The sequence below is a fragment of the Echiichthys vipera genome (assembly GCF_963691815.1).
Source record: "Echiichthys vipera genome assembly, chromosome: 5".
NCBI classification, from domain to species: domain Eukaryota; kingdom Metazoa; phylum Chordata; class Actinopteri; order Perciformes; family Trachinidae; genus Echiichthys; species Echiichthys vipera.
This window is the reverse complement of record NC_139830.1, coordinates 27354881-27367458: the sequence shown is the minus strand read 5'-3', so window position 1 is coordinate 27367458 and position 12578 is coordinate 27354881.

Below are 12578 nucleotides of genomic sequence, written 5' to 3'. Positions count from 1 at the left end.
CACTAGCTACAGGCTATTAAATAAAAGCTGAAAGGTCAGCCTTTCTACTTTAGATAATGCTCCTGCTCATCTGCTATCCAACTGTATACTGCTGAGTGTGCATGTATGAGTGCCACAGTGATTGATCTGCCATTAAATTTTGATCACTTTATATGCAAGTTGCCCAGTGGGACAGCCTCCAAAACTGTGACGTACACTTTTCATGGTGATGAAGGATCTTTGGATTAAAAACGAGCTGGTACACTTTGTGTTACATTACACACATGGAGTTTATTTTCCAGTGAGTTGTATGTCAGTGCTTTAGAGCTAAGTGTCCCAGCTGAGTGATCTAACTTCAAACCTGGAAGCCAAAATAAACCAGAAGACAAGCTCTAATAAAATCCCAGCGGTCTTTAGATGCCTGGATGAACTTTCCAACAAGTGATGTTGGGAAGTTATTTTTATCTCTAAATAAGAGCAGCAGGCCTTAGATCACATTTTAAAGAAAGTGCCTCCTTCTTTCAGGGGAGCTGTTGTGTGACGAACAGTGTGTGTGTGTGTGTGTGTGTGTGTGTGTGTGTGTGTGTGTGTGTGTGTGTGTTTGTTTGTGCTGTGTATTCCTGTCCACAATTCAGCATGCCACTGTGTATCTGTCTGCGTTTGTGTATGTTGTGTACTTACAGATGATTTATAGTAAACCACGCAGCTGGCTGCTGCAAAGCTGAGTTAAATAGGAGACGGTTCAGATATGCCTGACAGTGAGCCAAAGTCCTCCCTGGGCAGAGACATGTAAAAGCCCCCCACCCCACCCACACGAGGGTTGTCCTACCTGCTTTAGTAATCATTTCGCACATCTTTGTGGTCACTTTGTGTCTGTAGTCAGTATGTTTCTCTTGCAGGGACATTTTATATGATACTAAATTCTCTTTTCCTCTACAATGGGTTTGGTTCAGTTGCTCAAGGACACTTAAGCGGCGTGTATACTGGAAAACATGAGGGCTTGGTCCACAGGTGTTAAACTTGTATATGCCGCATCTAAACTCATATTTTGATGTGCTTTGTGAGGTAAGACGATGTGTGTTTGTTCTCTGCTCACCTGGACCTATGTTTTGATTCTCTAAAGGAAATTTTAGTGTTAGCTGCCAATCTTCTAAACAAAATGATTTATACTCAGAAGGATACAATAAAACCTAATCTCATATCAAGTCTGAGGAAGTGCTGTAACAACAGCTGGTCACTCAGTCAGTTACAGTCTAGTGAAACGCTTAGTCAGTAGATTAAATAGTAATCAATAAAAATGTTAGAGGCTCTGCACACTGATGCAGGTTCCACTAATTCTGACTGGGTAATCTTTCCTAAAGATGTGGTCACAGTGGAATTTCCCTCCTCATTTCATTTCTACATGTTGTTCAGACAAATGATGTCACGGATATGAACCAGGAATGTTGACTATTCAAGTCAACCAATCAAGTTCATGCATGTTCAAACATTGCATCCTTAGCACATCCATGGTTCACCTGCACAAGTGTTTTCACTTATTCTACCCCTTGATTGACCTCTTGATCCCCCTTGTGTCCTTTTGATTTTGTTTTATTTATTAGAGCCAGACAACTTCCAACTTTGTCATTGTTATTCATAAAGTTTGGTGCACTCACATACAGTAATTCCCATCCTCACAGCTCCACCAAACTAAAACCTGAGCAGAAGTCTGATCATCCAAAAAATATGTGAAAACCCCTAACACAGATGCAAATCCGTTTAGCCCCTGTCCAGACCCCAGGGCTTCATAAACTACATGCCACTGCAGACAAACGCCCCTGCCACCCAACCCATAACCCTTAGTTACCCCCCCCCCCCCGCCCCCGCCAACACACACACACACACACACACACACACACACACACACACACACACACACACACACACACACACACCTGGTAAATCCCTACCCAGCCCTGTACCCAGCCCACAGACCTACAGTTAAGCGATGGATGTGTCTCTTGCCAGCAACCCATGCAGAGGTGGGGTGGTATAGAGGGGAGATGCTGTCAGCGCAGATCAGGCAGCCAGCACTGTGTCAGCTAACATGGTCATTGTTGCACTCCAGCTCCCACACAAAGCCAGGATTTAGATATGGGGGAGGCCTGGGACCCTGAAACAAGGGCTGGGCCAGACGAGAGGGATGGAGAGAGGAAAGGAGAGCGAGGAGCATGGATTTGTTTGGAAATCACTGATGTGGCAACTCATTTCTCTTGGTGATTTCCATATTTTCACTCGAACTGAAGGATAACATGCTCTTGTAATGAGCCTGCGAATGTTCTCATTTGTCCAGGTCGTCGTTATCCTGAACTGACTGAAATTGCTTTGGGGATGCTCTTGAAATGAAAACCAAAACGTATCATCATCAAGTTACAACCTTCTCCTCAGAGATAGCAGTGACAGAAACAGAAGCAGTGACATATCGTACGGTAACTTGGCAGACACACAGCGGTCTGCGAATGAAGTGCTGTTTGTGATGGGTGGCACTGAGGATGCTCAGGAGCGACAAACAGAGGAGAGCTGAAGGAGGACTGAGGAGGAGTAGAGTGTTGAGGGAGGGGTGGGGTGTGTTTACTGGTGAGGAGGGGTGAGGGTTGGCATGGGGCACGAGGTCCCAGCAGATCACAGCTATGCGCTCGTCAGCGCTTAAATGGGCCAAGAAACTGGAGCAGGTTGTGTGCGTGTTTGTTACAGTGTCTGAGAGTCGGTACACAATATGTCTTTTTGTCTGTGGTAAGCAGCTATTTTATGAGCAGGATAATTATGTTATGTATTATCATTTATGCTTGATTAGCACTAGTTTGTCATTAGTGTTCTGACCATCATAGAGACGGAGGTATAAGAGATTGTTAAAATATGGAGATAACTGTGCACATTTTTCAAGGTTTCTCCTGCAAGACACAGCAAAATCTTCATATTTGAGAAGCTAGGGCCATAAAATAACTATCATATTTGTCCAATAAAATTACAATAAAAACAAAATTTTAAATAATATTCACAATATTAATAGCGTAAAGTGCTATGGCCACTCAAAAGAATCATGTCCTATCTAAATCCAAATCCAGACTTGTTTAATGAATGGGTGGAGGGGTTTCCAAAGATATTTAACCAACGACACACACGCACACGGTAATAGAAGCAGTTTTCAGTAACACAACAATGCTCACTTCCACCCCCGCTTCGCCTTGACCTGCAACTGAATGACCTTTCCGTGGGCTGACCTGACCTCTGGGTTATTAATAGAGATGAATGTGAGGAGCTAATTTCTTCAAACGCTGCAGTATATATATATATATATATATATATATATATATCCTTTTCAGAAACCTGTGGTTTATTGTACAATACACATACAACAATATGTTGCACTACTTGCAGATTTGGCTTCTTTCAAGCATTAAGTGTGGTCGGTTTCTGGAAGTACATTTTCTAGTTGAGAGGAGGTGAATTATGAACATATGAAAGTGTCCAATTAAACAGCAGTTATATCTGTCCAAAGAAAAGTGGGCTCATTAACTATGTGAATGTGCTGCTCAGAGTCTTCATCTCACTTGTCTAACACTAGAAAAGAGTGGGATGTTATAGGCACGTTAACATTTAATCAAATTACCTAATTAACAAAAATCTGCAGCTTTAGCCTTTTTGGTTCATTATTTTGGTTTCTCAGCTGCACATTGATTCAACCCATCCTTATAAACCTGTAGGCAGCCATTTTCACCAAACAACCTCGGATAAACAGCAGACAGTTATCTACTAGCTGATGATGTCATATAATTTATCACCACAAGGAGTTACAGATGTGACCAAACATTCGCCACAGTATCTGCTAACCGCTGAACATGTACTAGGACAATACTAATAACCAAATGACCATCTGGTCCACTTCCTACTAATCAAAAAAACATTGCTCATTGCGGTACATTAAGTGTAGCTTCCTGAAAAATGAACCTCAGATTGAGCTACAGTCCCTGGATCATCAAACAACAACAACAACACAATTGTAGCATAAGAGCATTTTATCACCACAAGCATAAGACAAGAAAGGAGCCATGAGTAGAAACAACAGCCGCATAAAAAGCAATAGTTTGAGGCTGAACAGCGAAAAAGAAAAGGTGTTGCGATCATGGTCGATGATGGGTGTGGACATCTGCCGTCAATTCTGACAACCTTGGATCTGCTTCTCAACTCATTTCAGACTGTTTTTCTTTTTACAGAAAGGGTTACTATTGGATTCTGAAGTAACACATCAATTAGCAACAATTTAAACTGCCGAAAGTTTAGACTAAATCTAACGCTAATCTTCACAAGGTAGCTCCAAAAGCTCAACCATCACAGTATATAATTATTCTATGTGACAATAACAAGAACATGGGGATGTTTTTGTCATCCACTTAATTATTATATGACAATAATCTTCCAATTTTTGTACCAACTGAAAATGTGTAACTGCTTTTTTACAAAAATGTTGTGGTACTTTTTTGGAGGTTGTGTTGCTCTGTAGAGTAATGCCATGATTCATCCTGACCTGCATTGGAGGAAGGTGTCCAGGTGACTCTGAATATTCCACGCAGACACTCACACATGGTCCACAGCAGGAAGCCGATGGAGGAAACACACCAATGGAGCAGCCCACTCACGGGCTGTGGGGCTGGGAGAACTGGGCGGCAGAGCTGGGGGAGTCTGGTGGGCGTCAGAGGCGATCTGGGGATCGGTTTGACTGTTAGGGGCCACGGGAAACCAAGCTACACTGTCAGTGTGGAACACAAATAGAAAGAAAGCAAGAGAGAGAGAGAGAGAGAGAGAGGGTGGAGGGGTCCCAGGATTGCGGGAGAGAGGGAGGGATGGAGGGATGGATGGACACAGAAGGCTGGAGAGCACAGAGAGGAAGGGGGGGGGGGGTCATCAGAAAGAGAGAAAGACAGAAGAAGAGAGGGACTGTCTCATCAATGTGTGTACATATCAACATATGGACCACTGAACTTTCTTTTTTCTTCCGCAAACTAGCATAGAGTGAGCGACAGACATACGTGCAGCAGCGAGACAGGACAGAATAGGGGTGTATTAGCACTAGTGGACAGTCAGCAGTTTGCTCCAGCCCCATGTAAAGCCCTGCTCCATTGTCTGGGGGGCTGAAGGCTTTAGCTGTGGCCCAGCAGGGCCTTGTTACTGGGCTTAGAGGGGCTGGACACTGGATACCAGTCAGACACAACCGCAGCCAACGCACCTCGGATTGGGCAACTCAACCTCTGCTTATGGCATGATCAGATCATTTATTTTCAGATTTTCAGTAGAATTCCTATTTAACAATGGAAGTGTGTTTAGCAGTCTGGAGTCTTGGGCTGCGTCCGAAATTGCATAATATGCACTACATATTCAAGAGCCTCACATTGTAAACATTGTAACCTGTGCCAACCTCAGTTCTACCGGGATCAGATAATGCTTAAATGAAAAGGTCCAATGGCCGCAGGTGACAAAATCCATTAACACAGCCATTCACTCTCTGTGAATACACCTGAGAACGAGCGGCTGTATTCACACATGGCCTCACTCAGAAATAAAACAGAGCTGGAAATGCCAAGGAAAACTCTGTGATGTCCGGTTTGACACTTCTGACATTTGGCTTCTCACCTACAGCCAGGTGATGTCTAGATAATATCAGGTGCACAGTACATGTGTGAAAGGGGGCTACAGATATCTCTTCAAGTTCAAAAGATAAAATACAAACATTTAAAGTAATACATTAATACAAGTGTAACAAATAAAAGGAAACATGGCAAATTCACATCTTTATTTAGGTCACACTTGGAAACAGGCTACTTTTTGCTTACTGGGTTTGTAATTTCAACTTCTTGCATCAGGAGCTTTCACACATTTCTCAACATGTCCAGGGACATCAAAGGGTGAAACTTGGGGAACTTTTGGTGCCAGAGAGTGCCATGTAGACCACTCACTGAGGCAGAATAAGGTTAACAAATGAAAAATGACAGGACCTTTGTGTGCCTAGGGAGACCATCTCTTGCTACAGTAGATGTGATCATTTGACCTGTGAGACTGGTGGTGATGATGTCATCCTTGCGAGACACAAGAAGCCATGGGTTTGTCTCTGATGGCTGCCCATATTTGGAGCCTGTTAGTCCAACACTCCACTAGGCCAAGTCATTACATCTGTCTCCATCCTTGCTCTTCTCTCCTGCTCATTCCCAGTCCTTTCCTCTCCTAATCAGAGGACAAAGAGTTCTCAGCCAGAACCCTCTTCATCTCTCCAGCTGCAGCTCGGTCACACAGCCTGGCTCATCCTGTTAGAGGGTATGTCATGTTGATGCTGCATCATGAGCTCAAGAGCTTAAGAACCAGGGAGTCGTTGTTCCCTGTATGATTCCTTTCTACATTAAATGTGTGTTGCACAGTTACATTTCATGCAACGACCAATCAGTTTGTATGTTTTGCAGGTGATGTGTATTTATCAAGTTACTGATGTGTGATTCGTGTTCAGCCCAGTATCCATTGGAATTACATTTAAACTGAACATGTTTTATGTCAAATGCTGCAGGCAGACAGTGTGGAGTTGGTGATGGGTGTGAAGGTGCATCCAACTTTTCTGCCAGAAAACTAAAGTTTGTGTCCAGCTGACCTACAATCAATGTTTTTTAAAGCTGAAGTCAGTAACTTTATGTAAAAAAATACGCCATATTTTTTTTTTCATATTTACTTATATTGTTACTATATTCTGACAGGGATTTGGGAGCAGATAGGAACAGAAAATAGAGGTAGAGATACATTTTCCACAGATCATCTGTCTTATTGTGCTGTCAGAACATAGTGACAGTTTCAGAAAATATGAAAAAAACGTTTTAGCACAACCTTAACCACGTTGTGGTAGCAGTAGTGACAGACAGGAAGAAGTGAATTGAACTGGTGATTGTGCAATTGCATGCGTTCTGTCTTATTGGCACATAAAAAAATGTCAGTTATTAACAGGGACATACTACATGCCCAGTTGATGGGAACATGCCTAACTGGGGTCGCGTCTTTGCGACATTTCAAAGGTTTGTCTAACATTTCCCTGACAATTGAACGGAAACACCCCGAGTGTCATGTCCAGTGAATGCAGGCAACAAAGGAAGGACCCAAACATTCAGTGATTTAATGGCTAAATGAATTATTAAAAAGGCTTATGGAATCTTATGGCGAGGGTCAAAGCCTTGAAAGCAGTCCCAAAAAAACAAATCCGAAGGGGCAGGCAGGACATCCGAAGACCAAAAGATCAGGCAGTGGTTCAAAAGAGGCAGTTTACACATTTCAGGTAACAGATAACAGATTACAGAAGCAACAAATTGCAGGAAAGAGGCAACTAGGTAACATTAACATTCTGACAGAGAATGAGTGGAAATAGCTTGGTTATACCCTGCAGGGCTGATGGGGGGAAAGTGGAAACAGGTGAACAGGTGGATGAGGAAGTCTGGTTACTGCAGCAGGTAGAAATAGACTAAATCCATTTCTTGTTCACGCCCTCCAGAACTACACATACAGTGTCTTCTAAACCGTTACAAATCACTGTTTTAAAAATAAACCATCCACCCTGACAGCCTCCTCCCTTTGCAGACTTTGTGGCTCTATAATACCGTCAAACTATTTCTTACTTTGCTCCTAATGGAAGAGTCATAATTCCTACAGTTGCTGGAGAGCTTTGTCACTTCAATCTAAGCAAATCAAAAGACTGATGGCTTTTTTCCTTGGGAGGATGGCCTCAATTCCAGAAACCAATTTCATCCCAATCACAAGCCAATAATTGTTGAGATATTTCACTGGACCAGAGTGTTAGTGTACTGAGAGATGCAATACCATATCCAGTTTAAAGAAAGTAACGGTTGACCTCTAATTTAACACAGTTTTGGGTTCTGCTCCACAGAGAGAAAGTGTGGTGCATCACCAGGTCTCTGGGTGGTAAATGTAGTTCCTGTACTCATTAGTAACCGTGTTTGTCTGCCACACGCTTCAGTTAATCCCTACAAAGTGCAGAGTAGTTGAGAGCTGAGTCATCGTGGATCGAGCCAGCGTGCACACGCACAAACAGACAGACAGACAGACAGACACACACACACACACACACACACACACACACACACACATACACACACATACACACACACACACACACACACACACACACACACACACACACACACACACACACACACACACACACACACACACACACACACACACACACACACACACACACACACACACACACACACACACACACACACACACACACACACACACACACACACACACACACACACACACACACACACACACAGCTAAAGCCCTGAGAATCCTGTGAGTTTAACAGAAAGTGACTCAGAAGGATCATGCAGGGTTTCTTCTCCCGATGCCCACACAGCTCAGACCTTCAAGCTTAAAAATGTACTCGACAGCACTCCTCTACTCTCCCACTGTTTAGACAGATGGATAATTTGTTTTGAGCAATGAATCGTAATTTTCTCAGAAGACACAACCAAAGGCCACCAAAGGGGGCGCAGGAAGATAAACAAACCAGAAGACATTTATGATTGACACAGGGTGTTTGTTGTTGTTGTTGTTTACTGGACAAAGCTCACGGTGGTTCCAGGGCAACGACGCTGAGTACACAGCTACTTTGATTGGCAAAAACACCTGAGGAGTTTCCACGAATAAGTGCATCCTCCTTCCATATGTGTCTAAAATTCAAATGTACTTACTATTACGTATCTTTCACCAGTCTTCTGTACTATACAGAGATGGAAAGAAACACTTACTCAGAATTAAAGCACAGTTTTGATGCACTTGACTGGATTATTTTTAACATTTGATTCATAGATTAGGTAGTTTGTAAGGAGATTGTGAAACATCTTTAGTGCTGTGGCATGGCTCTAGGGAAGCCTATGCTGGCCTGTTGGTGCATCCTCCATTTTGGTACCCTGGCAATGCCAGACCACTGAGGTCATTTAAGATTCCCAAATGGTACTGGTGCAGACCAAAATGCCTGGACACAATTAGATAGACCTACAACCATTCACAGATCATCAATGAAATGATGTAGCTCTCAGCGACACCTTCAAGTTGAGGCTATGCTTGGTCCTTCTTGACTTTGAAACTTTCTCAAATTACAGCTGAACAGTACACTAAAATGTGATTCTGAAAAATTGAGGTGAGAAATAGGCATTACAGTAACATAATCTCAATTCATGATCAGCGGGGCCTAGTTGTACATTTTGATCTGAGTTTCGTGAGTCTGTGTTGTATGCCAGTTACATTTGGTGTTACATTCAAGCGTGACGCTTGTCGTTCATCATCTTAAACCTGCCCCACATAAGATTAATGGGTGTGACTAGCTGGAGATCTGTCTGAATGGGAGGAGGCCAGATATATGGATTGCCAGGGAATTTTGTATAAACATTCCCGGTCCCCATAGGACAATTCATTCTCACTCCCAACTTGTCTCATTCGACCGCTTGGTAAGAACCTTTTTGGCGACATGAAGTGTAGGGTAAGGTTTTAGGCAACTAAACTACTTGACTGGGTTTAGGAAAAGATCATTGTTTGTTTAAAAAAGGTACGTTTGTTAGGTTACTTATGTGATGTTAGTTAAGGACATTACATATGTAACCTAATGTACATAACATTATATTAACATAAATCAATGTTGAATTTTGGTTTCACATAGGACACAAACAGCCGTCTCCTTTGTGAAAGTCCGGTGTTTCTTTAACCCGTCCTTCCACCCTCAACTCCTTACTGTGTGGATTTTGTCTATTATTAATATTACCCTGCCTACAAGGACTGTGTTATGTAATTTCACTGAGGGGTTGCAAGTTGAAAGGCCGGTGCATGTCATACAGATGCTAAAGCGTGTCTTGTGTGTCAGAATCGGACACTGAGACTCTTTTACTTCAGCAAGAAGGTGCTATTACCAGCATCACCATGTGGGATTTGGGGCGGCAGGTTTTATGAAGAGGTGCTCAGAGAGCCCATCTTGGAAAACAAGTCCTGGCCTTACTCTTTTATACTTCAGAAAAGCATCTTGTATGAGTTAAGAGTTGAAATGAGTCACACTGGAGACCTGGTTGGTGTCGGCCCTTCAGAGCCAATAATGACCAATCAAATGGATCACAAAGAAGATAAATGAATAATGATCTAAATTGGTTGATAATATTGAGAAGCACGCGGGGACGAGAGCTCTGATCACAACGTTTTATTTCCTTTATCAGTTTTCAGTCCTGCTGTAGAACCTGACCAGCTCAGGAGTAAAACAAAATGATACATTCAGACAATAAAGACTCTGTATTTGGCCCCATTGGATTATTATGCTGGAAAAACATACGGTATGAGTAAATTATTCATATCAATGACAAATAATAATAATAGAAACCCACAATATAAAATGGATGGTGCCTGATTTAGCTTAAAACAGCATGAACATCCAGGTTAATATGCAGTTGTAATGCTGCGCCTCTTCTCTGTCGGCTGGAGTGTTTGTCTGATGCAGATCGTTCCTGGGGGAGAGAGGAGGGGAGAGTCCTTCAGTTAATATCAAGACTAAAACACACACTATCCCTGTGGCTCTCCACAAGTTAGTAAGAGTGGTTTCAGGGTCAAACCTGGACATGGCCCAGGAGAAGTAGCATTAGTATTATAGTTTACATTTCTTTGACTTGTTAAAAACTGTTTTTTAATTATTGTCAACTGATGGATTATTATTGTGGAAGAACTTTTATTAACAATTTACAAGTATTTATTACTGCTGGCCTGATAACTTATAAAGTGAGAAACTTCATTAAGGACTTTCTCACTTTTAATTCACCTGTTATGTTATTAAGCTTTAAAAAGTATCATTGACTCCTCATTTATAATGAGCCATGAATTAAAACCCCAGCTGAAGAGATTTATCACAACCAAGGCAAGTCAAATGGTGTTATTATTACTATAATTACAAATTCTAATCCTATAACTCGAGCTGCAGCAAAGTTTTGTCTCATCCATCCATCATGACGTCACATCCAACCTGTTGTGAGTATGTAGTGGAGCCCCTTTCCCTGCAGACATCAGGTAGGTACAGTCAGAACCAGCCCCGTCAAGGGCCGGGACTCCACCATTTACTGTTTGCACCCTCGTCACCACATCTGTCCACTGAGAGGACACTATGGTAATTAAAGTGCAATGTTTCCTCCACCTCCTCCACACACTGACACACAGCTACACATCCACACATCCTTCTCGTTATCACTGTCACCTCTTGTTCACTTTACAGTTTAACGCCTTATGTCTTTCCATATTTGGTCTCATATTTTGGCTGTATTTGTGACAAATGTGTACTGGATGTCAGTAGTAATTTCTAATAAAATATCTAAAGCCATTTGTTTTGAATTGTATTTTTTGAATGAAGAAAACACAAAAGAAACAATCTTAGAGACAAAGGCAGAAAAAATACTATTTGAAGCTTTTTGAGTGAATTTTCATGCTTCATTGTGTTTTAATTAGATTTTATTTTGTGCGCTTCTATTTTGCCCCTTGCCTGATTTCCCAACACTTTTTTGTCTTTCTTCATCCAGATTGTTTGTGGTTGCTTTGTATTTGAATGTGATATTTTTAATAAGCTTCTTGTTTTGTTGCTCACTGATTTCATCTCCACTTACTTTGTTTTTGAAACAATTTCATCATGTTTTTCTCTCTTTTATTTATCACTGCAAATCAACGTCATATCTTCACAGGTTCATTACACACACAGACAGACAGACAGACACACACACACACACACACACAGACAGACACACATAAACACACACACACACGGTTCCTGTGTACTTTGGTCCTTACTGCAGCATTGTGGCGTTGCAAAATCTGCAAGAAGAGTAACACAAACAAAAGTTATAAACTGTCAAAACACTGCATAATAAATAGTCAATTTTACTGGGTGGTCTTCAGGGCAACACACAAATGCACACACGCACGCACGCACACACTGCAGGCGTCTCCTGGCAGCAGAGGCTCTTTCAATTACAGCATCAGCTTGGTGGTGCAGCTTGAGGCTGCAGTGATAAGTGCAGATGTGAATTTTTACTTTTGTAGGTTAAATGCGTCTTTATTTCTTCTGATTAGCATTATTAGTATTCCTTATTGGTATGTTGTGTTATTGTCTTTCTATCTAATTTACATTCACTGTATGATTTTATTCATTACTGTTAGCTAGCAAGGTATCTGAAAACCTACTAAGTAGAAATTGTGAAAGGTTTCACAGTGGACCAAACAACAAGTCAGTACCTTTGAAGGTGGATCCGATGGCGCCACCATGTGACCATTTCTTAACCACTTCCTTTTGTTGCTAATACATGTTGACAACTTCCGAACTGTGAAGCATATGAAGCTACATTCCTATTTTTCCAGGACTCCTTAATTCAAAACAAAATCTTTTGTTGCAGGCCACACCCATTTAACAAATTTCCTGTTTAATCGCTGGAAACACTTTTCAATATTTGTCCTGCACATTTCGTCCAAATCACGCTACAGCCTGTGCACCA